At 39.4% G+C, this 23,486-nt stretch overlaps 1 protein-coding gene across 5 annotated transcripts in view; it reads left to right on the top strand.

Moving 5' to 3' along the window:
* ATF6 (activating transcription factor 6) overlaps positions 1 to 23,486 on the top strand; it is a 197,507-nt gene that overhangs the window by 98,758 nt on the left and 75,263 nt on the right. The gene's annotated exons all lie outside the window — the stretch shown is intronic.

Below are 23,486 nucleotides of genomic sequence, written 5' to 3' on the forward strand. Positions count from 1 at the left end.
TTTGGACAAATCACTTGTCTCTTTTGTCCTTAGTTTTCTTATCTGTAGAGTGATGAGTACCTTCTCACTTTCCTTTTGGCTCTGGAAATCTATAGCATTCTTCTATGAGTGTGTGTTTATGTGGGTGTATGTGAGCACTGTCTGCTTAGAAATCTGTGGTATTGTGTTTGTTTTTGAAGTCACTAACTCAGTGGAGTTAGTATAGTTTAAGGGTTTTAGAAAATAGCTATTACAAAAACAATAAAATGTCAAGTCACAAGGTGGGCCCATAAATTAATGAGTTTGATTTTTTTTAATAGCTGGTGGTCTTGTAATTTATTTAATAATCCACTCTCATAGTGCTTATAATATGTCAGTCTCTAATCCTCATAGTAGCCCTATGAGGTAAGTACAATTATTATCCTCATGTTGCAGGTGAGGAGCTTGAGGCACAGCGAGGTTATTTAATTGTCCAGTATGACATAGTTTGGAAGTGACAGAGCCAGAATTTAACCAAGAAAGTCTGGCTCCAGAGTCTGTGTTTATGATCATATCCCTCTCTATATTGCCTTTCTAGAACTTTTATATCCAAACGTCTTCTCTTTCAAAGTATTCAATTTGGAATTTAATTCCATGGATCTCTGTGTTCAGAATATACAGTGAGTTGCTTCAGGTTAATTTTCCAAAGAGAACAAGATCAAAGACAAAGCCCCATGGAAAACCAAGCCACATGCTACATAAAGTAATAGTGTAGGAGGAACAGCAGCTAGCAGGGCAACAGAGGGAATGATTAAAGATAGAGAAGGAGAATTGGAGTAGTATACTACAAATGAAGTAAAAAAAAAGACCTGACTTGTTTATTTTCTTTTAGAAACATAGAGGTTGAGAAGGAGAGTTCAAAACGGAGGTGGTCCGCAGTACTGGACATGACCGAGCTCGCTGAGAATGAGAAATGAGGAAAACTCATTGGTTCTGTATAAACATGGAAGCCATTGGAGATTGGAGATTATAGTTGTGGTAGAACAGATTCAGAGCAGAATTCAGACTAAAAGCCAGTTAGGAGACAGTGTGAAGGAAATAAAGTGGTAGGTTTCATAACTTGCATTGAACGGAAGGGGGATGGCCTGAATATAGTTAAAGGAAAGAGCTAAGGGTATGGGCACGTGTGTGTGCACCCACGTGTGTGCTTGGGTATGTGTGTGTGTGTGTGTGTGTGTGTGTGTGTGCGCTTTAAGGATAGGAGAGCTGTAGAGGTAAAATATAAGGCAAATGCAGACTATTGTGGTTAATTTAGATATATTGGATGTAAGAAGGAGCATATATTTTATTCTCGGCAGTTTTAAAAGAAAAGAAACTAGTCATTGTTTCTCATCTGTATTAATGTTTTTTTCCTTAGAGCAGAGCATAGAGTTGAACAATTCTTACTTATTTATTTGCATGGGACTACAAAAAAATAAAAGTATGGAATTAAAACCAGATTTAAAAAAAAATAAGGTCATATTTAAAGTATTCCATGAAACATCTAGTCTTCTAAATCTTAAAGAGGTGGTTTTTAATAATGCTGGAGATTTGGGGTGCCAGGGTGGTTCATTCAGCTAAGTGTTGGCCCTGGCTTAGGTCATGATCCCAGGGTCCTGGGATTGAGCCCTGCATCAGGCTCCCTGCGCAGTGAGGAGTCTGCTTCTCTCTGCCCTCCTTCCCTTCTCTCCATTCATGCTCTTTCTTTCTCCCTCCCTCTCTCTCTCTCTCTAATAAAATCTTAAAAAGAAAATAATGCTGTAGAATTTTAAAAATAAAAAAGTTAATAGAACTATTTCTAACTTAATTTATACATAGATGGTCTTGGATCCCCCCCCCCCCCTCCCATATAAAGTCAGAAAACTAGCAAAGTAGGCTGTTAAATCATTTTATGTCTAAACAAAGTTTGGTGCAAGCTTCTTGATGATGTCACATATCTTAATTATGGAGGAAGCAATTATTATGGTTAGGAAAAGTTGATGATTTATGATCTGACTCAGGATTAAGGTCTGAAACACTCGTGTCATTTCCTCCCCTCCCCCATATATAGTGATTTGTTCATTTTGGACTCAGATTTGTTTAACTTTGACACCATCAGCAAATCTGAACGCTGACACTTAGTTGGTTTTTCCTGAAAATCCTAAGGCTAGTAGTAGTGTGATATTTATTTTAAGGCCTTGATGCTAATGTATGAAGAGCCTATTATGAGTAGGCTTTGGAGTTTTCCAACTTCTAGTATGGGAAACACTTTGGAACCCAACAAGATGGATGATTAGCTGAGACTAGGAGTGTAGAGTATGTCTAACTAAATAATTATGTGATTGTTTGCTTAATATTGGTTTCCTTGCCAGGCTTTAAGCACCCTGAGGGCAAGAACTGTGTCTTAGTCATCACTCTATACCTAGTATTCACTGTAGTATCAGATGTATTGCAGATATTCAGTAAATGTTGAAGAAATGAACAAACCAGCAAACTGAATATCAAATCCACCAATTTGATACCATATTCTAAACTAGTTTATATCATCACCGTAATGTGATAGAGAATTTGTGATAGATCAGCTTCTTGACTCTTTTTATCAGGGCCATCTATGTCTCACTGTAAATCTGAAAACCAGTCTTTGAAAATTAATGAATTCAGTTGCAAAGGCTAGTTACCATTTTGCATGAGAGAAGCTGTATACTCAGGAGGATCTCTGTATTTCAGAGTTGAAACACTGATGTCAGTAGTACATGGATAGAGAAGATTATTTTTCATTTAGGATGCTAAACAGACAGTGGTGTCATTTTAAGCTCCAAAATTAATAAGCTGCAGACTGAACAAGCTCCGTATTTTTGGAGGCCCATTTTTAATGTACGCCTATGATGTCTCTAGGATGATGGGAAGATGTTAGCATTTTATTCCCTGCAGAGTGTTTATTTTGAATATGGAAGGTATTCAAGAAAAGCTTATCGACTTAACTTGTTAAATCTTCCATAGACTATTTTGAATGATTTTGGTGTCATCTCCATTTGATCACAATATGCCTAGAAGTAAATCTTGAAAATAAAACTAAAATATGTCTTCCAGAATACACAGATCTCTGTTAACTCGGTTTAGGTTTTATAGCTATTTCTCTTCTGAGTCCATTTGTTATTGAATAGGAATTCAATAACTTATTCTATTAAGAATGAGTCTGCCTTGGAGGAGGTGTCAGATGTTTACTTTGAAGTCTCTTAAAGAGACTGCTTGCCTTCTCCCTATAAAATGTGCTTTGAATTAGCAGCTTTTCAGTATCTGTTCTGGTAGGTACAAGCAGTGTGAACTAAAGAGAATGATATATAGTCAAAAAACATTTTTTCCTTGACTTTGAAATGAAGAAAATCCAACTCAGAGCTATGCAGACAGACATTTTTTTTTTTTTTATCAGATATTTATCCCCTCATTTTCTGTATGTTTGACCCTGACCTTTCAGTCTTCTATTTTGCCATCAGGCCTTAAGACCCAACTGAGTAATAAAAAAGTGGAGATCCTTAGATTGATGTAGGTCAGTGTTTCTGAAACATTTTTGTTTCATAACTCCTCTATAGTTTCCAAACATAAAGAAACATTAGTGAGAAGAGGGGCACGGTCTTATTATTATGGATCTCCTCAGTATATGGCTAAATAGAATCCAGCTGGACTCTTGTATCTGCTTCCACATTAATCATTTCTTTTTGGTTGAAATCTATGGAGAAAACCTGGCCTCACACAGATGATATGGCTGGATAAGGAGGGAATCTTTTTAAAGCCTTTCAGATAATTGTGCGTATTTTTCTTTGATAGGAAGAGGTTAGTTACAGTGCAGAAGCCAAATCTATGAGCTTTTAGCACTTTGATACCTTAGAATCCATTGATTTTTCTTACACTTTGGATATTTTACCCACGTGTGATTTTGTAACATCGCACGTTGGTCATTTGGAGAATATTGGCTGAGTTATACAGATCTTCCACATGTTCACACATTTTATTATTCATTATTTTAAAAATCACATTCTTTAAGACCACTACAAATCTTATCAGAAATGTCTTTGAGTATCAGGAAGCTGTTAAGGTTATGGTAGTAGATGCAAGTTTTCCAAAATTCTGTTTTTAGTTGAAGGTTCAGATTTTACTATTGTCAGACATATTATTAGCTGTTTTCCTTTAAGTGTCAGGTTCCCTTAATTCATTTCTGAGTAAATGTCAATCAGATACCCAAATCTAAATAACTATAGGTTGTCTGATATTTTTTCAAGTAAACTTCATGTTCCATTAAAAAGTGGCTGATAAAACTCACAACTCAATTACACAAATGATTTTCCTCTAGACAGCCATTATGCTTGGCAATGCAGCAGAAGTGCCTTATGTATATTTTCTTTTTTGTCACACAGAATATTAAATCTACTCAAAGATCAAGATTTATTTTTATTAAAATTTTTTTAAAGATTTTATTTATTTATGAGAGATATAGGGAGAGAGACAGAGAGAGAAGCAGAGACACAGGCAGAGGGAGAAGCAGGCTCCATGCATGGGAGCCCAGCATGGGACCCAATCCTGGGACTCCAGGATCAGGGATCACACCCTGAGCTGAAGGCAGACGCTCAACCACTGAGCCACCCAGGCGTCCCAAAGATCAAGATTTAATAAAATTAATTTTTATTGGTTTTATCAAGGCTGTCCTTCAGTTAAACTGACTGTGTGTGTGTGCATGTATGAATGTATCTGAACACAGGGTGATAAATAATACGAGGAACTCTAATACGGTTGGGTCCCACTGTGTTGGGAAGGCACCAGAATTGCTTTTGCACCATCACTGTAAATATCAGTAATAGTTGTTTCAGGATGAATGATGAGATTGAAATATGTTACTCAACCCTCAATCTTAGTACTGCTTTTGGTTGTTGCCAAGCATTCCAGAAAAAGATCTTTGTTGCTGATTACTTGGAGCTCCTTTCAAATGAATATAAACAAAACATCAAGTCTGTAGACTCTTTTATTGGTAATACAAATTCACAATTCTGTGGTGGTACAAATATTAACTTCGTCTGCATACTTGCAGCTAAATCTTTAACTTGACGAATTACTGTATGATTGTAAGGTAGCAATGCTGTGATTTCTTTTACTGATTTATCAGCAGGCACTGAGCAAGGTCTGCTCACCAGAATTTTATTAATTTCTCAGCTATTGCATGAACTTCTGTAGCCAGTGCATCATGTAGCTTAACATAAGATCTTTCAGTCATCTTTTCATTTCTAGTATGAAAAGCTGTAACAAATTTTAATTTTTTTCAAATTTTAATTTTTAAAAAATTCATCACATTTTTGTTTAAACTAATCGGTTCCTTTTTCTTTGAACTCTACAGACTGGTCTCAAAATGACATTGTAACTTTATTTTTATTTTTATTTTATTTATTTATTAATGAAAGATACAGAGAGAGAGAGAGAGAGGCAGAGACACAGGCAGAGGGAGAAGCAGGCTCCATGCAGGGAGCCTGATGTGGGACTGGATCCCTGGTCTCCAGGATCACACCCTGGGCTGAAGGCGGCACTAAGCCACTGAGCCACCCGGGCTGCCCCAAAATGACATTGTAACTTAACTGACACCATAGTATTTGAAATGTTCTGTTGTGTAAGAGACAATAAATAAATTATTAACACCTATAATATAAGAGAAAGATAGCTTTCAACATACGGTTGTTTCTTATTAACAGTTTCCACCAGTTTCTTTGGAATTTGATTCTGCCTTTCGTGAGTCAACAATTCTTTAATGTATCAGGTTTTTTTTTCTCCCCCCCGAGAATCTTAGATGTAGACAGTACGGTTGTGGAGTAAGGAAGCAAGACTTACGATGCCTGGGTGGCTCAGTCAGTTAAGTGTCTGCCTTTGGCTCAGGTCATAATTTCAGAGTCCTGGGATCGAGTCCCACATCAGGCTCCCTGCTCAGCGGGGAGTCTGCTTCTCCCTCTACCCCACCTTCTCCCTCTACCCCTCCCCCATGCTTGTACACATGCTCTCTCTCTCAAATAAAATCCTTTAAAAAAAAGGAAGCATGGATTCTAATCTCCCATTTTTAAGCCATTTATTCAACCTTAAATATAAGAAAAATCTGTTATAGATATTAAATGTAAGAACAACAGTTTTAGGTAAAATCCTTAAAATTTAAAAATTTTCAAGAAATTTAAATATCATTGTAAAACAGACCAACAAAATGTACTTTCTTCTTTGTTGTATTTAGATGACAAGTTGTAGTAGTGAAGTCAGTCCATGTAACAAACTGCATAATAGTGTTTTCAGGACTTTCTCCAATAGTCTGCTATGTGATCATAAGGTGTATATATCTTAAAATTCATTTTTTCATGTCTCAGGAAACCTTTTTTTCAGGAACTATTTAATGAGTATTATGATGACCTGTCAGGAGCAAGGGTTCCGATGATAGAGGAGACAGACAGCCTCTGTGTTCACGCAGCTTCTATTTTAGTTGATGATGTTGATCAGAAAACAGAAAAAGTAAACAGATAAATTTGTAAAACAATTGGCAAATACAAGTCTTATGAAGCCAATTTGAAGGCTTTTTCAATAGTCCAGGCAGTATGATGGTTGCAGTGGTTTGATGAACGGGTTCTAAAAATATTTTGCAGATAGATTCAGGGGAATTGGAGATGTATCAGATATGTTCAGATTTCTGGCTTGAGTGACTAAGTAGATAGTGGTGCCATTTATTGAGATGAAAAGGTTTTGAGGTAGAGCAGGTTAATGTTTGGTATGAATATTAAGAGTTCTTTTTTGGACACGATTAAGTTTGAAATGTCCATGAGACATTTCAAGGGAATCTGTCACATTGGCTCTGCAAATTTAGGACGTGGGAGAAGGAGAAGTCTGAGCTAAGAAGGTGAATTTACGAATTAGCAGTTTAGAGATATTTAAGTCCATGACAGTGATGGAATCATCTAGGAAGAGAATGTAGAGGAAGAAGGGGACTCAGGACTGACTGAGAGATTCCATTAGAGAAGGTTAAGATAACAAATGAAACTAAAGTAGAACAACCAACAAAATAGAAGGAAAGCCAGGAGAGTAGATGTCTTGAAGAGGGAAGGAGTGGTTGGTTTGAATTCTGCTGAGAGAGCAGTTAAGATGAAGGTAAATATCCACTGGCTGTGTCAACATGAAAGTCATTGGCTTGTCCTTGACAAGAGCCCTGTAGTGATGAGTTGGAAGTGAAAGTTAGATTAATGATGGGGGTGCCTGGGTGGCTCAGTTGGTTAAGCATTTGACTCTTGGTTTCAGCTCAGGTCATGATCTCAGGGTCCTGGGATCGAGCCCCAAGTCGGGTTCTGTGCTCAGTGCAGAGTCTGCTTGTCCTCTCTCTCTCTGCTCCTCCACTTGCTCTCTCACTCTCACTTTCTCTTTTTTTCAAAAATAGATAAATAAAATCTTTAAAAAAAGATTAACGATGGATTGGTCATTAAGGAAATGAGGACAGAATAACTATTTTAAGGATTTTGCCAATAGAGAAAAGGATTTTTTAAAAAAGATTTTATTTATTTATTCATGAGAGACACAGAGAAAGAGAGAGGCAGAGACACAGGCAGAGGGAGAAGCAGGCTCCATTCAGGGAGCCTGATGTGGGACTGGATCCCAGGTCTCCAGGATCAGGCCCTGGGCTGAAGGCAGGTGCCAAACTGCTGAGCCAGGACACCCAGGACACCCAGGCGTCCCGGATGTTTTTTTTTTTTAATCCCAAGATAATGATGTCAAATTTTAAAGAATGAACCAGTAGGTAGGAAGAGAGCAGTGTTAATAGGAGAAGTGATTAAGTCCTTGACAAAGAGCAAAAGGGTGGAATTCCTATCACTACTAGAAAGATTGTCCTTTGCTAGGAGGTGGGATCTTCCTCCTTTTATGGTAGAGGCAAGACAGGTTCATAGGTAGGAGTTTTGGTTCCAGGAAGATAAGAGAAGACACCTCTAAGGGTTTCTGATTTCCTGCTGAACTACACTATGAGGCCATCAGCTGAGTGAGGATATTGGAGGAAGTATAAGGGATTTGATGAAAAAAGGGCAGGTTGGAGGGGCACCTGGCATCTTTGAGTTTTTGACTGTCATCAGCACTTTGAGATCTTGTGACAAAGTGCCATTCCTCCTTTCCTTCTTTCCCTTCATAGTTCCAGCTAGTGGAAGCTAGAAAATTTACAGGACTTAGAGATGCAACCTAACAATATTATTTTGTTTTTATTTGGCATGTTCTCTTTATCATTTTCAAAGTAAATAACCTTTAATTTTATGCTTTAATTTTAATTTAGTGTTTACCTTGGATTTCTCCCTTACTGCCTTCTGAGGAGTTAGCTTTGTTAGCAACCAGGGAACTATCCCACTTACTTGCAAGACTCTTATAAGAATAAAATCTTGTGGCCAGTTTAAATTTAATTCTCTCCTATATGAAGCAAAGACTTGTTCTTTAACATAGTTTGTAATTAAAATTAATAGTGACATTTGTGTCATGCAGTGCTGTTTATTTTTTTTTAAGGTGAAGATTAGTATCCCCACCTTCCCCCACCAGCTTTATTGAGATATAATTGATATACAACATTGTGGAAGTTTAAGGTGTACAGTGTGATGATTGGATGCACATATATATTGCAAAATACTACTTTAGTAAGGTTAGCTAATATATCCATTGCTTTGCATAATTGCTTCTTTTTAATAGAACATTTAACATCTATTCTGTTGCAATACTGTATATGATACAGTATTATGAACTATAGTGATCATACTGTATTTTAGATAGCCAGTATTTGTTCACCTTATAACTGGAAGCTTGTACCCTTTGACTAACATCTTCCCATCACCCCCACTGCTCCCACCCACTGGCAGCCACTACTCTACTCTGTTTCTCTGAGTAACATTCTGTTCTGTTTGGCTTTTTTTAGGTTCCATATGTAAGTCAGATCATGTAGTATTTGTCTTTCTCTGTCCTGCCTATTTCACTTAGCATTAATGGCCTCAAGGTCCATCCATCCATGTCATTGCAAATTGATAGGTTTTCCTTTTTCCCCCTTCTTTTTCATGGCAGAATAATATTCCACTGTATGTACACACCACATTTTCTTTATCCATTCATCCATAGGTAGACGTTTAGGTCATTACCCTGTCTTGGCTATTGTGAATAGCAATGCCATGAATATGGGGGTGCAGATAATCTCTTTGATATAGCGATTTCATTTCCTTCGATATATACCCAGAAATGGGATTGCTCAACCATTTGGTAGTTCTATTTTTAATTATTTGAGGATCCTCAACACTCTTTTCCTTGGTGGATTAAGAAGGGGACTCAGGTAGGGGGTTTGTAGATTTTTTTTGAGGTATAATTCATATATAAGCTACTGTACATAGTTAACTTCTCATTTTATAAACTTTGGTGTGCGTACGTATCTGTGACAACATCACTATAGTCAAGATAATCAGTACTGGCCATCATTCCCGAAAGTTGTTTCCTGTTCTGCTTTGTAATTTCTCTCATTCACTCTCTCCCTTCTTGTTAGTAAGCCACTGATCTTCTGTCACTATAAATTTGTTTACATTTTAGAAAATTGATCTGATACGGAGGAATCCTACATTATGTGTTTTTTATTTGCGTCCATCATAACTATTTTGAAATTCATCCACCTGTAACTTTATCAGTAGTTTTCCTCTCTTGCTTAAGATTCCATTGTAGGGATATTGCTACAACTTGTTTATCCATCCACCTTCCACTCTTGACTACTGTAAGTAAAGCTATTGTGAATATTTGTGTACAGATCTTTGTGAGGACGTGTGCTCTTATTTTTCTTATATGCTCAGGAGTTATATGGTAGGTGTATGTTGTGCTTTTTAAGAAATTGCCAAACTGCTTTCTAAAGTGATTTTACTATTTTATGTTCTCAGAAGTATGATTGTTGGAGTATCTCTGCCAACACTTGATATGGCCAGTCTTTTTAATTTTAGCCATTCTCATAGGTGTTAGTCATATCTCATGGTTTTAATTAACATTTCCCAAATGACTAATAATTTTAACCATCTTTTTATGTACTTATTTGCTGTCCACAAATCTTTGTTCAAATCTTTTGCCCATTTTTAATTGTTTTCTTATAATTAGTTTTAAAGTTCTTTATATATTCTAGATACAAGTTCTTTATTCAGATACTCGATTTGGATACACTTTCTTTCAGTCTGTTGCTTGACTTTTCTATTTCTTATCAGTGTTTTTCAAAGAACAGAAATTCTTATTTTTGATGAAATCCAGTTTATCAGCTTTTTTTTTTTTTAAAGATTTTATTTAAGAGAGAGAGAGAGAGAGCAGAGTGAGAGACCTCCTCATACAAGCGGAGGGGAAGGGCAGAGAGAAAGGAAGAAGCGGGCTCCGTACTTGAGCAGAGAGCCTGACATGGGGCTCAATTCCAGGATCGTGGGATTATGACCTGAGCCAAAGGCAGATGCTTAACCAGCTGAGCCACCCAGGCATCCCATCAGCTTTTTCTTTTCTTTTTTTTTTTCCATTAGCTTTTTCTTTTGTGGATAGTTTTTGTTGGTGTAAGAAATCTTTACATAATCCAAAGTTGCAAAGATTTTTCTCATGTTTTCTTCTAAAAGTTTTAGAGTTTTAGGTTTTATGTGTATGTCTGTGATCCATTTTGAGTTAATTTTTGGAAGTGGTGCAGGGATGAATCAAAGTTCATTTTTTGGTATATAGACTCCAGTATTATATTCTGTGCTATGTTTTCATCAAATAGCTTTTGATGCAAGAAAAAAAAGCAAAGCCAAGTTTCAAAGATTGTACGAGGCTGTGAGTTTCCTTTGTGTTATCCTTAACTTTCTTGTTAGGTCATACACTTTGCCAGGACGTCTTAAAACAGTATCCTGTGATTGAACTACTTCAACTTCAAATTTCCAGTCTTTATACTTAACCAATGAAATGTTATTTATAGTCTTTGGAAACATAACATATACTGTAGATAATTATAGCAAAAGTGTAACGGGTAGCAGAAGATATTGCCAAACCAAGGTTCTGGAGACCAGATGAAATAAACACATGACATGTGCCCATACAGATCACAGTGGTAGGAAATACACAGAAAAGTAAATGAAATGAGAACTAAAATGAAAGTACTTAGAAGAAGTGTCTGCTACTTTTTGTTTAATCTACCAGTAGTTTTTTCCCCTTTATTTAAAAAGAGCTGCAGAATTAGACCCTAGAATTAATCTCTTAAAAATGTATGTATGAATATGTATATATACACATACACGTGTTTTAGGATTGGCTTAAAGAGTAGAAAAAGCACAGGGTATAGTTCATCCTGTAGCATTGTGCAGCCTTATTCAGAAGAAAAGAAGTCTTTCCACTTAGTCATGAATCATTACTTTTTAGTTTAATGCAGAAAATAACTTTTAGGGGGCTGATAGAGCATCATCATTTGGTAGGCAGTCATGAGGCATGGACTCTGGACTTGGATGAATGTGGATTTCACCCAGCCTTGTTCTACTGCTTATAGACTCAAAGACTATAAGGAAATATTTCTCAGAGCCTTAGTGTCCTTATCTCTAATACAATATTTTTAATAATTACTTCTTTCTAGGTAAATATGTTTAAATGAAAAATCAAGTATTAGCACCATACTTAACATAGTGGGTGTTCAATATATCTGTCACTAGGGATTGACCTTTGAAGTTTATGGCTTATGGTTGGAAGAACCTATAAATGGATAAGACAAGATGAGGTTTTGTTGTTTTTTAAAGATTTTATTTATGAGAGAGAGAGAGAGAGAGAGAGAGAGAGAGAAAGAGAGGCAGAGACACAGGCAGAGGAAGAAGCAGGCTCCATGCAGGGAGCCCGATGCAGTACTTGATCCCAGGACTCCAGGATCACGCCCTGGGCCAAAGGCTGGCGCTAAACCACTGAGCCACCCAGGGATCCCCAAGGTTGTCTTTATTAGATGTAGCATAGTTGTCCATGATCCCTCCCAACATCAGCTCCACATAGGGATTCATTTTGATGCTATTATTTTCCTTAACATCCATCAATAATAGACAGAAAATTGGCACATTTGGAAAGTATGAAATCTGTAAGATTGTACAGGGGCTTTTATATTACTCTCTGTTATCTAACTAGGTTTGTGAAGGCTTGATTTAGATAGTTTAGATCTACCCTTTATCTGTTTTTTGGGGAAAGGAAATCATAAGTTTGAAAGGCCTTTTCCAAACAGAATCTCCCTTGGTGTAGTATAACTTCTTATAATAGTCTTCTTAAAAAGTGATTTTAGAGTTATTTTATTTTATTTTATTTTATTTTATTTTACTTTATTTTATATTTTATAGAAAGAGCACGAGTGGGAAGTAGGGGCAGAGGGAGAGGGAGAGAGAGATTTTTTTTTAAGATTTTATTTATTTGAGAGAGTATGCCTGCACATGAGCAGGGGGAGGAGCAAAGGGAGAGAGAGAAGCAGACTCCCTGCTGAGCAGGGAGCCCATTCAGGGTGGTATCCCAGGGCCCTGGGATCATGACTTGAGTTGAGGGCAGGCACTTAACCAACTGAGCCACCAGGCAGGTGCCCGATTTTATTAAAAGTTTTTTTTTTTTTAAAGATTTTATTTATTTATTCATGAGAGACCCAGAGAGAGGCAGAGACACAACACAGGCAGAGGGAGAAGCAGGCTCCATGCAGGGAGCCCGATGCAGGACTCGATCCCAGGACCCTGGGATCACGACCTGAGCTGAAGGCAGGCAGTGAGCCACCCAGGCATTCATTCCCCCTTAGAAGAAGTATTAATAACATATAAACACAATCATGTACAGATTTTAAAAATAATTACATCAGTATAGGTTTAGTAATTATTAATAAATATTATTGTACAAAATTGTGGTTCTTTCTCATTTTTAGATGAAGCCTGTTAACTATATTACATTATTATATATAATAGAAATCATAGGTTATTAAAAAGAAAAAAATTTATAAGATAACTTGAATTCATATTATAAAATAGCTCAAGTCTATTCTGATGAAATAACTTCACTTAAGTCTGAGGCTTTGGGGTCAGCTTTATAGTTGTAAAGCTTATTTTTTAGTAAAATATCTAAGTATTTATAATACTCTACCACACAGAAAGAAATGGTCAATCTAATTTCTGTGCATATATGATTGCTGATTACTTGAAAGCTGTTATCCTCCTAGAATTATTTTACTAATCTTATGTTCAGCAAGAATACAGTGTTCTTAAGCAAAATACTTATTAGAACTAAAACAACTCCAGATTCAACTGTATTTATTGATATTTTTGAGATTTTACTGTAGTTCTGTGGAGTTGACCTGAGTTTATTTTTTAAATTTTATTTAAGGGATACCTGGATGGCTCAGCAGTTGAGCCTCTGCCTTCGGCTCAGGGCGTGATCCTGGGTCTGGGGATCAAGTCCCACATTGGGCTTCCTGTGTGGAGCCTGCTTCTTCCTCTGTCTGTGTCTTTGCCTCTTTCTCTGTGCCTCCCATGAATAAATAAATAAAATATTTAAATTTTTTAAAATTTAAATTCAGTTAATTAACATATAATGTATTATTGGTTTCAGAGGTAGAGGTCAGTGATTCATCATCAGTTTTGTATAACACCCAGTGCTCATTACATCACGTGCCCTCCTTAATGTCCGTCACCCAGTTACCTTGTTCCTCCATCCCCCCCCTCCAGAGACCCTCAGTTTGTTTCCTAGGGTTAAGAGTCTCTTATGGTTTGTTTCCCACTGTGATTTCATCTTGTTTTATATTTTCCTCTCTTCTCCTATGATCGTTTGTTTAACATATATAAGCCTAGGAAGGCATACTTTCCATCTACCAAAATGAAAATCTTAATTTCATTTTGAAACAAACACTTCTATTTTAAGAAGGTGAATGGTATAGTGATAAATACCAGATCCAAATTTTTTAAAACCTGTGGTACTTCTAAGATACCTTAGGAGCATTAAATTAAAGGTTTTTTTTTTCTTCAGACCTTTTAAGAATGATTCTGTTATCCAGAAAACTTTTATTTTATTCATGCTGAGTGTGACTATATTTAAATAATTGCTTTACTTTCATAATTAAAGAAAACTTCCAAATGTAGCTGTCCTCAGAAATTATTTAATCAAGAGATTTAACCAATTTTATTGTTATTCATACAACAAAATATTTATTGAGTAGCCATTATATTCCAGATTGTTCTCACTATAAAGAATCCAATAATAAACAAAGCCCCCATGTTTATGTTCTAAGGACAAATAGCAATAAACTAATATACAAGTAAATGTGTAAAAGAGTATTAGCTTGTGATAAATTCCATAAAGGAAACTGTTGTGCCTGGGTGCATAGTCAGTTAAATGCCTGACTCTTGATTTCAGCTCAGGTTCTGTCTTGGGGTTGTCAGATTGAGTCCTGCATTGGGCTCCACACTAAGCAGGGAGTCTGCTTGAAATTCTCTCTCCACCTCTGCTCCTGACCCTGCTTGTATGTGTGGTTGTTCTGTCAAATAAATAAATAAAATCTTAAAAAAATAAAAATAAAAAGGAAATCAGAGTGAGAGGACACAGAGTAATTTTAAATGAGCCTTGAGGAAATACTTTGCTTTCAAGTTGAAGCATATAAACTCTTTGGCTTTTGTTTTTAAATTTTGGTCAAAACCATTTCTGTTGGTGAAAATTATTTAGAGAAATCAAAAACTCATTGTACATATTTTGTATACTAACCAAAAAAATTTAGCCTCAACTAGTGAAGTTAGCATTTATAAATGGAAGTGTCTATGGAGGAATAAAATCTTTAGTTAGCCACTTTTCTTTACTTTTAGCAGTAAAGCCTGCAGCTCATGAAATTTATAATTCTGGAATGGTTTCAGCTTGCACCAGCCCCTGGGGAGCCTGTTGATACAGCACTGAGTTACAGATTATTATTCAGCTGTAGAACTTCTATGTTCAGGCATTTTCTTACATCTTCCTCTCTTAGTTGAAATCTTGTATTTTTGCCAAATAAAACAAATCCCATACTAATAAGAAGCTATAAATAAACAGTAGGAGCATGAGTCAGAGCCAGCATCACCCTTATTCCTTGCGTGTACCTCTCTACTACTCCCCAGTATGTTCATTTTGCACAAACACACAGTACTGCGTAACTACTGTTCTACAGAGCAACTCCCATTATTTAAGTGAGGGTGATTTTGGAGAACTGAGCAATACTGTGACTACCAGAATTCTGGCTCTTACCACAGTCAGAAGCAGAATGTCAAATTCTGTGTGCTATTGGTGGGAGAAAGAAATCTGTTCCTACCCTTCCTGTATAAATTCCTGAAGAGTTCACCCCAGAAGACTGCTGTGAAGTCTCCAAAAGGGATTTTATATGCTGTAGCACAGTTCAGCAACTCTCCAGGGAAAAAAAGAAAAAGATGAGTTGCTTGAAAGTCCCTTCTCTTCTGTTAGGTCCTGTCTGATAACATTTTATCCTATTTTACTTCATTAATTCATTTATTCATTAAGTAAATGTTCATTAAACACTATTATCAGACACCATACTACCATAGACTGTATAAAAATAAGCCAAAATCCTTGTCCTCCAGAAGTTTATTATAGTGGAGAAAAGTGATTTGTAAGTCTAAAATTACAACACTGTGATAGGAACTTATTATAAAAGAGATACATGTAGAATATTCTAAGATTACAAACGAGACTACTATTTATGAAGCATTTACTGTCCCAGCTGTTTTATGTAAGTTGTTTCATTTAATCCCCTCAGAAGCTCTCTGAGGTAGATATTACACTATGTCACTTGTGCCAGGAATACTGACCTCACCTAGGCAGGAGAAGGTGATACCAGGGAAAATTTCACAAACACTCCTTGAGTTGATTATAGAAGGAAGAAAGCGTAGGGTGGACAGTGGGAGGAAGATGAGCCAATGTGGTGTTTCACACAGAGAGAGGACATGATAGAGAACCCATTGGGAAATGTAGACTAGGTTCTGGGAGATAAAAGATGGCAGAATCCAGTCATGAAGGAACTTGTGAGCCATGCTTAAGGAATTTGGTCCTTACCCTGTAGAAGATGGAAATACAGTCAGACATGCATGTCAGGAAGGTAACTCTGAAATTGTTTGTACAGGGAGTTAGAAGAGTGTACCTTTGAAAGAAGTGATTTCTTTTAATGGAAGAAATTCCCCAGCATTATTTTTAGGCATTGTTTAAGCACACATAAACATTGAACTAAGTTCTCAAAACATTTCACACTTGTAGATTTACATCTATAAAAAGCAAAATAATTGTGGGCGCCTGGTTGGTTCAGTTGGTTCAGCGTCTGCCTTAGGCTCAGATATGATCTCAGGGTCCTGGGAATGAGCCGAAATCATTGGGCTCCCTGCTCAGCAGGGAGTCTGATTCTCCCTCCTTCCTCCCCACCTCCCCCTGCTCATGCTCCCTCTCTCTCTCAAAAAAAAAAAAAAAAAAAACCTGTGTAAAAACCCAAAATAATTGTATAACTTAAATATAAATAATTACAAAGATAATAAAACTTAACAACATGAATTGATGTAAAAGAATCCTGTTTTTGTGAAAGAGTCGCTAGTGACAAATGAAGGTGATGCTGACTCCCATGGTGCAGTTTCTTTCATTGTTTCCCGAGACATTTCCTTACTGTTGAGACATTTCATTCTCCCTCCATATTTCTCTTTGACCCACTAAGAAAACCTTTGTTCTGTCTGATTAACAGTTGTCTGGGAGGAGGGGGAAAAAAGGTAATCATCCCTAATAGGGCTCCCCTCGTTGAGCAGTTACAGTAGTGCTACCTGGTAGCATCATAATCATAAAAAATATAATTATTGGCCCCCAAATTGCATGACAGTCATGACGCCAGAATATGCTTACGTCGGTTATGTTACCATCAAAGTGAGTTCACAGAAATAATTACAGGGAACTGATGGACTCCAGTATGAGAAATGCAGAACTAGAAGATTCATTGTTCATCCAGAACAAGGATTTTGTAGACAAGCCATCAGTGCCTTCAGTAGAGTCATTGACCAGAGCATTTTAAACAGTCAGAAATCTAGGACCCAGAGGTCAGTAGATTTTTATTAATCAGTGATCTTAGAGATCCTTGATAGTAGATATCATTGTTAACAAACTATACCAATTATGTCATTTGTGAGATAAAGAAATATGAACTTGATGAAGACATGACTATTGCCAGAAAGGGTTCTGCTGAGAAATGTACTTTTCAGCCAAGGTAGCCAGAAAGTTTGTGCTTACTTCACCTGAGTCTTGTGATATGGCTTCTAAATACTGATGATCTCAGGAATTTAAGCTAGTTTTTTTTTTTTAAGTACTTATATTCAACTCTGTAATACAGTGAGTCATCAATGATACGTAACAAGATAGTGAACAATATTTGATTTGCTTGTATAGAATTCACAATTCTCCATTTCAGAGGGTGAAGGGAGATTTTGAAATGTTAATGTGGAGAGTCTCCTTCAATAATAGCTAACATTCACTGAGAAATTACCATGTTCAAGGCACTGCACTAAACTCTACTTGGGGATCCCTGGGTGGCTCAGCGGTTTGGCGCCTGCCTTTGGCCCAGTGGTGTGATCCTAGAGTCCTGAGATCGAGTCCCACATCAGGCTCCCTGCATGGAGCCTGCTTCTCCCTCTGCCTGTGTCCCTGCCCCTCTCTGTCTCTCATGAATAAATTAATAAAATCTTTAAAAAAATAAAAAAAACTCTTTACTTGTATTAACTAGCTTCATCCTCAAAACAACTTTTATGAGATTGCTATTATTATATTGTTTATTTTATAGATGAAGAAAATTAAGCACAGAGAGGTTAAATAACTGAGTGGGGCCACATAGCTAGTAAGTAGCAAAGCCAGGGTTTGAACATGGCTGGGTAACTGCACAGCCTTAACCACATCCTGTAGTGCCGCTCGTCTTCATGTAAGGGATGCATAGGTTAGATTTGGAGACTGGTTCTGGAGACATTGAATTGGCAGTGACTACTGACCAAAACACATGGCAGCAGGTGCCTCTATGTTATTTATTTCTGTGCCCTTACTTGCCGAAGTTTAGGAGGAAGAATGAAGGAAGGGGATGGGAGATATTTGTCTACTGTAGAAAGTGACTCTGGCAGGGTTCTCAGTAATTATATTGTAAAACTAAGCATTTTATGCTGAGGGGAGGTATGCAGAAGTTGTGAATGAAGCCCTTTGGCCTAGATAACTTAAGATCCATTGCAATGTGGAGATGAGGAATTTCATAAACATAAGGGGATAAATACTCCCACTCATCAGAATCTTAATCCAGGATTAGCCTCATTGATTATATTTCTCCTAACTTGCAGAAATCCGTGGGGAAATAAGTATTTTGAAAGATTAAGATGGAGTCTGTATTTCGAAGTTACATTTATATCCAAGAGTTGACATATAACAGTTACTTAGTATAATTCTATAAATGGAACTCCTACATAGGACCATAGAATCGTTTCTTCAGGGGCATAGTTTCAGAGTTGGAAGATTTTTTTTTTTTAAGATTTTATTTATTCATGAGAGATACAGAGAAAGAGGCAGAGACACAGGCAGAGAAAGAAGCAGGCTCCTCAAGGGGAGCCTGATGTGGGACTCGATCCCAGGACTCTGGGATCACACCCTGAGCAAAGGCAGATGCTCAACCACTGAGCCACCCAGGCGTCCCAGAGTTGGAGGATTTGTAAAGGATAAATCAGTCCACAAATTTGTAGGTATTCCTGAAATTAAAGTGGTGTGTCATTATTTGGCATCAGTAAATGCTGAGCCCTGCTGGGCTGTGGAGAAAGGAGACACTGATCTGGAAGAGACAACACTCTACACAGCTATTCCCGCCTTCCTCCACCTGTTAGCACTCAGTGTTAATTTCATGGAGTGAATCAAGGCACACAAGTGCATTAATAATTTTTAAAAACAACTGCTGATTGCTGGTGGTCAGTGGGAAGAGGAAAGTTAGGAGCTGTCATTTTCCCACCAGCTGCTGCTCTCATTAACAAGAACAAGAAACATATTATGAATAAATACAATCCTTACATCACACTAGATAGAAAAAAGAGCAGCTGAGTTTCCCCAAAGGATTTTATATCCTATTATCAGACAAAGAGAATAATTTCATATAAATGGCTGCATTAGTCAGTGTCACAAGTAGAAATAAGTTCCCACTTCTTTAAAAGAGCAACCAGAAGTGTTTTCTCTTGGAAAATGTTTTTCACATTAAAGAGAATTTCCGTAGTAGCCCTCTTGTAATCTTGTATCATTAAAGTTATGAAGGAAATCAAGATATGAAAAAACTGTGGTTGTGTTTCAAAATTTGATTTTCCTTTTCTGTTTGATCACCCTAATTCCTGTAACTTGAATGTAAATTTGCATGTGTAAAAATGTATGTATATCCAAGTCATCTTTTAGGAGAAGTTTAATGTAAGTATAAATAGAAATTCTTTCTCTAAAAAAAGAAAGAAAAGAAAAAAATTCTCTAGCCAAAAAAACAAAAAACAAAAAAACCCAACAACAACTAGTATCTAATTCTGCCTTTTCTTATCTCTTCACGTCCAAAACTATCACCATGTACTGTAATTATACTTTCTAAAACCCTCTAGATTTTTCTCTCCAGCCCCATTGCCATCAGTCTGAATGAGGCCTGCTTTACCATTTGGGTTAAATCAGCGGTCCCTCTTCCTTTATTCTCTCTGCATATCCACCACCACCGCTGAAGTGATCCATCTGTGTGGTTTGTTTTCCCTGCTTGAATCCTTTCATTGGCTTTCATTAAATCCAACTTCCTTAAAATGGCAGAGTGGGCCCTGCCTCCATGAGCTGGTCCTTGCTTACTTTTCCTGGCCTCAGTTACTGCCACTTTTCCTTGTACCTTAAGATCCAATTTACCAGTAATTCCCCAGTAACACCCCCCCCCCCCCCATACACAACCACAGTACTTACACACACGTTTTTGAAAATATAATTCCCTTCACCACATCTTTGTCACATTCCAGGACACACAGAAATTTCAGCCCCTAACTGGGGCTGAACACAGTTGACTTGAATACAACTTAAATTGCTAGTTAGTCTAAGTATCTTACTGTGGTGCGTGTGCACTTAAAGGTTTCATGCAGTCCCCAGTTCCTGCCTCAGAACTAACTAAAGAATTTATTTTCCAACTGCTGGAAGTCCTGCCAAGCAGCCCTCCTCAGGAATTGCCTTGTCTGCAACTCAGACAACTGTGAAAGAGGCTTTCCTGGTTTCCCATGGGGTCAGCTGAGGCTTTGTGATTGCATCCACTTCTAACTTCTCCCTCTGTTCTGTCTCTTCCTTTTTCACAGTTCCTTTCTCAAGAATACTCCTTGGTAAACTTCCTATAAGCAATCTCTATTTGCTGGGGAGACCAACCTATGTTTGTCTTGATGATACTTTCTTTTTTGTTGGAGATCTTGTATAGTTACGGTTTGCTAAATCTTACTAATTCAAGGTCATTTCATCAGACAAGTATTGAGCACCTGTGCCACATGCAGTGGCAGCAAATTAAGACTTGCCCTATGTCCTGAAGAAGTTTACAGCTCAACCGAGGTGGCAGTTACATTCAGAACTATACTACAGCATCTTTAGAATAATCCTTTTTTGAACTAAACTTGAGTAATTTAAATATAAAGCCAGAGGCATGCACTGTGATGTTGCAGAGAACAAAAGGAAAGTATCTCAGGGAAGATGAAAATAAGTGGAGTGAAATTTTAGACTACAGAGTTTGTCTTTATGATTCTGGAAGCCTTTAGGGAAAAGGTTTTTTTCACTTTTTATTTTGAAATAAGTTCAGGCATCAGATGAGTCACCGTATTGAACTCCCATACACTTTTGTACTGATTCATCAATTTTTAACATTTCTCCACATGCTTTAACATTCTTTCACTATACACGTGCACGCTATTTTTTGCAAACCATCTGACACTAGGTTAAATACATCATGTCACTTTATCCCTTAATATTGTAGATCTTTTTTGTTTTCAAAGATACTCGTTTCTGGGGGATCCCTGGATAGCTCGGTGGTTTGGTGCCTGCCTCTGGCCCGGGGTGTGATCCCGGGGTCCTGGAGTCGAGTCTCGCGTCGGGCTCCCTGCATGGAGCCTGCTGCTCCCCTTGCCTGTGTCTCTGCCTCTCTCTCTCTGTGTCTCTCTCATGAGTAAATAAATAAAATCTTAAAAAAAAAAAAAAGACACTCATTTCTGTAACCACACTACAGTTCTCAAATTCAGGATATTTGACCGATAGTTTAATCTTAACAGTCCAGATTCAAATTGTTAGTATCCCCAAAGAAGATGAGCTTTAAGAAGAGCCGTGAAGGGATCCCTGGGTGGCGCAGCGGGTTAGCGCCTGCCTTTGGCCCAGGGCGCGATCCTGGAGACCCGGGATCGAGTCCCACGTCGGGCTCCCGGTGCCTGGAGCCTGCTTCTCCCTCTGCCTGTATCTCTGCTTTTCTCTGTCTCTCTCTATCATAAATAAATAAAAATTAAAAAAAAAAAAAAGCCGTGGAGCATAACGTTTGCAACTCAAACTAAACCTCGTATAAAGTAAGCGCGGAAGACCTCAGAACTTTACTAACGTGATTAAAAAATCATAGTGAAGGGAACCACTTTTGCCTTCCTAAGGGGAAGGCGTGGGTACACCCAAGTTCCCAGTAAAGGTGTGACTTCAGGCTCCCCGGCGGTGCTCGGGTGTGCTCGGGTGTGCTCGGGCCCCGGGTCCGGGTCCGGGGTCGTGCCCCCGCGTGCGCTCCTTTGGGAAGCACATCGACTTGTTGCTGGGTGTTCACGGTGCTTAAGTTCAGCGCTGTTCTCCGGAGGCTGCTGGGGGGGACCGGAGCCCCCGGGTCTGAGCCCCGACCCCGACCCCCGTGACCCCGGGAGCCGGGCTGCCGCCGGGGCGTCGCGGGGCCGGCGTGCTGGGCATGCGCCCCCCACCCCGCCGCGGGCCGGGACTCCGGGGGGACGTCATTTCCGGCGTGGCTGGGCGTGGCCTGCTGGGAGTTGGCGGCGTGGCGGGAGCCGCGGGGTGTGCGGGGGACGTGGAGCCGGGGACATGGTGTCCAGCCTCGCCCCTCAGCCCCGCTGCCGGAGCTGCCGGGCATCCGCCGGGTGCCCGCCCCGGAGCCTCGTGGCCGCCTCTGCAGACCCGGGCCTCGGTCGGATGCCGGCACGGCCGGGAGCGAGGGGCCGCGGGCCTCGGGTGGAGCGTGAGATGGCGCTGCCGAGAGACCGGCGCGGCCCGGGGCGGGGGCCGGGCGGGGGACGGCGGCGACTTGGCGGTGTCCATCCAGGAGGGCGACGGCGGGGCCAGGCTGGCGTCCGAGACGCTGAGGTGCCCCCAGGTGGAGGGTTGTCGCCTCCTGCCGCCGAGGCCCCGGAAACCGGCACGTGAGTGTGCGCCGCTTCTGCGTGTCCGGAGCCGGAGCCGGGAGGCGCCTCGCCTGGGAGTCCTCACCAGCACGGACGCGAGCCCCGGGAGCACCGCGCCGGCGGCCTCCACCGAGCACCGTTCGCCGGCCCCTCCCTCAGGAGGTGCGAGGCGCCGAGCTGCTCGGGCACCCGCAGGGCTGCTGTGACTCCACGGGTGGTGACGCGGCTGGAAGTGCGCCGCGTGTAGTGCCGGCTTCTCTGCACACCGCGGGCTTTCGGGGCCTTGTTACTTGCTTTTTCTTTCGCGGAGAAGACGGGGACAGACCGTGTAGCGGGAGGCGGGAGGGCTGCTCAAGGAGAAGGACCGCCGTTTTTATTTTTTTATTTTTATTTTATTTTTTTTGAATTTTTATTTATTTATGATAGTCACACAGAGAGAGAGAGGCAGAGACACAGGCAGAGGGAGAAGCAGGCTCCACGCACCGGGAGCCCGACGTGGGATTCGATCCCGGGTCTCCAGGATCGCGCCCTGGGCCAAAGGCAGGCGCCAGACCGCTGCGCCACCCAGGGATCCCGACTGCCGTTTTTAGAAGCAGTTTTGTAGACGAATGTTGGCCAAGGTTTCTTTTTTACGGCATCGGTGACATTGAATGGCTTCAGGGGTCACTCAAAGAAAAACCTCAACTTTAAAAGAAAGTGAAATGAAGCCTTGCCTAAGATTCTGCTACACGTTACGTTGTTCAAACCTCAGAAATGGTCCTTTTACCACCATCGTTTGTTTTTTGCAAGGAAAGGGGCTTAAAAGGATGCGTTTAGGTCTTTGTATGTCTCCCGATTTGGCAGATTGAAACAAAACCTGGTTTTAACATTTTATGATGTACTAAGTGTGCTTATCTGAACTGTATCTTCAGATATATAGGATTTCTGTCCTCAGTTGGACTCATACCGTTGTTCTTTTTTTTTTTTTAATTTTTATTTATTTATGATAGTCACAGAGAGAGAGAGAGAGGCAGAGACACAGGCAGAGGGAGAAGCAGGCTCCATGCACCGGGAGCCTGACGTGGGACT

Source organism: Canis aureus, chromosome 38, assembly GCF_053574225.1.
Source record: "Canis aureus isolate CA01 chromosome 38, VMU_Caureus_v.1.0, whole genome shotgun sequence".
Taxonomy (NCBI): domain Eukaryota; kingdom Metazoa; phylum Chordata; class Mammalia; order Carnivora; family Canidae; genus Canis; species Canis aureus.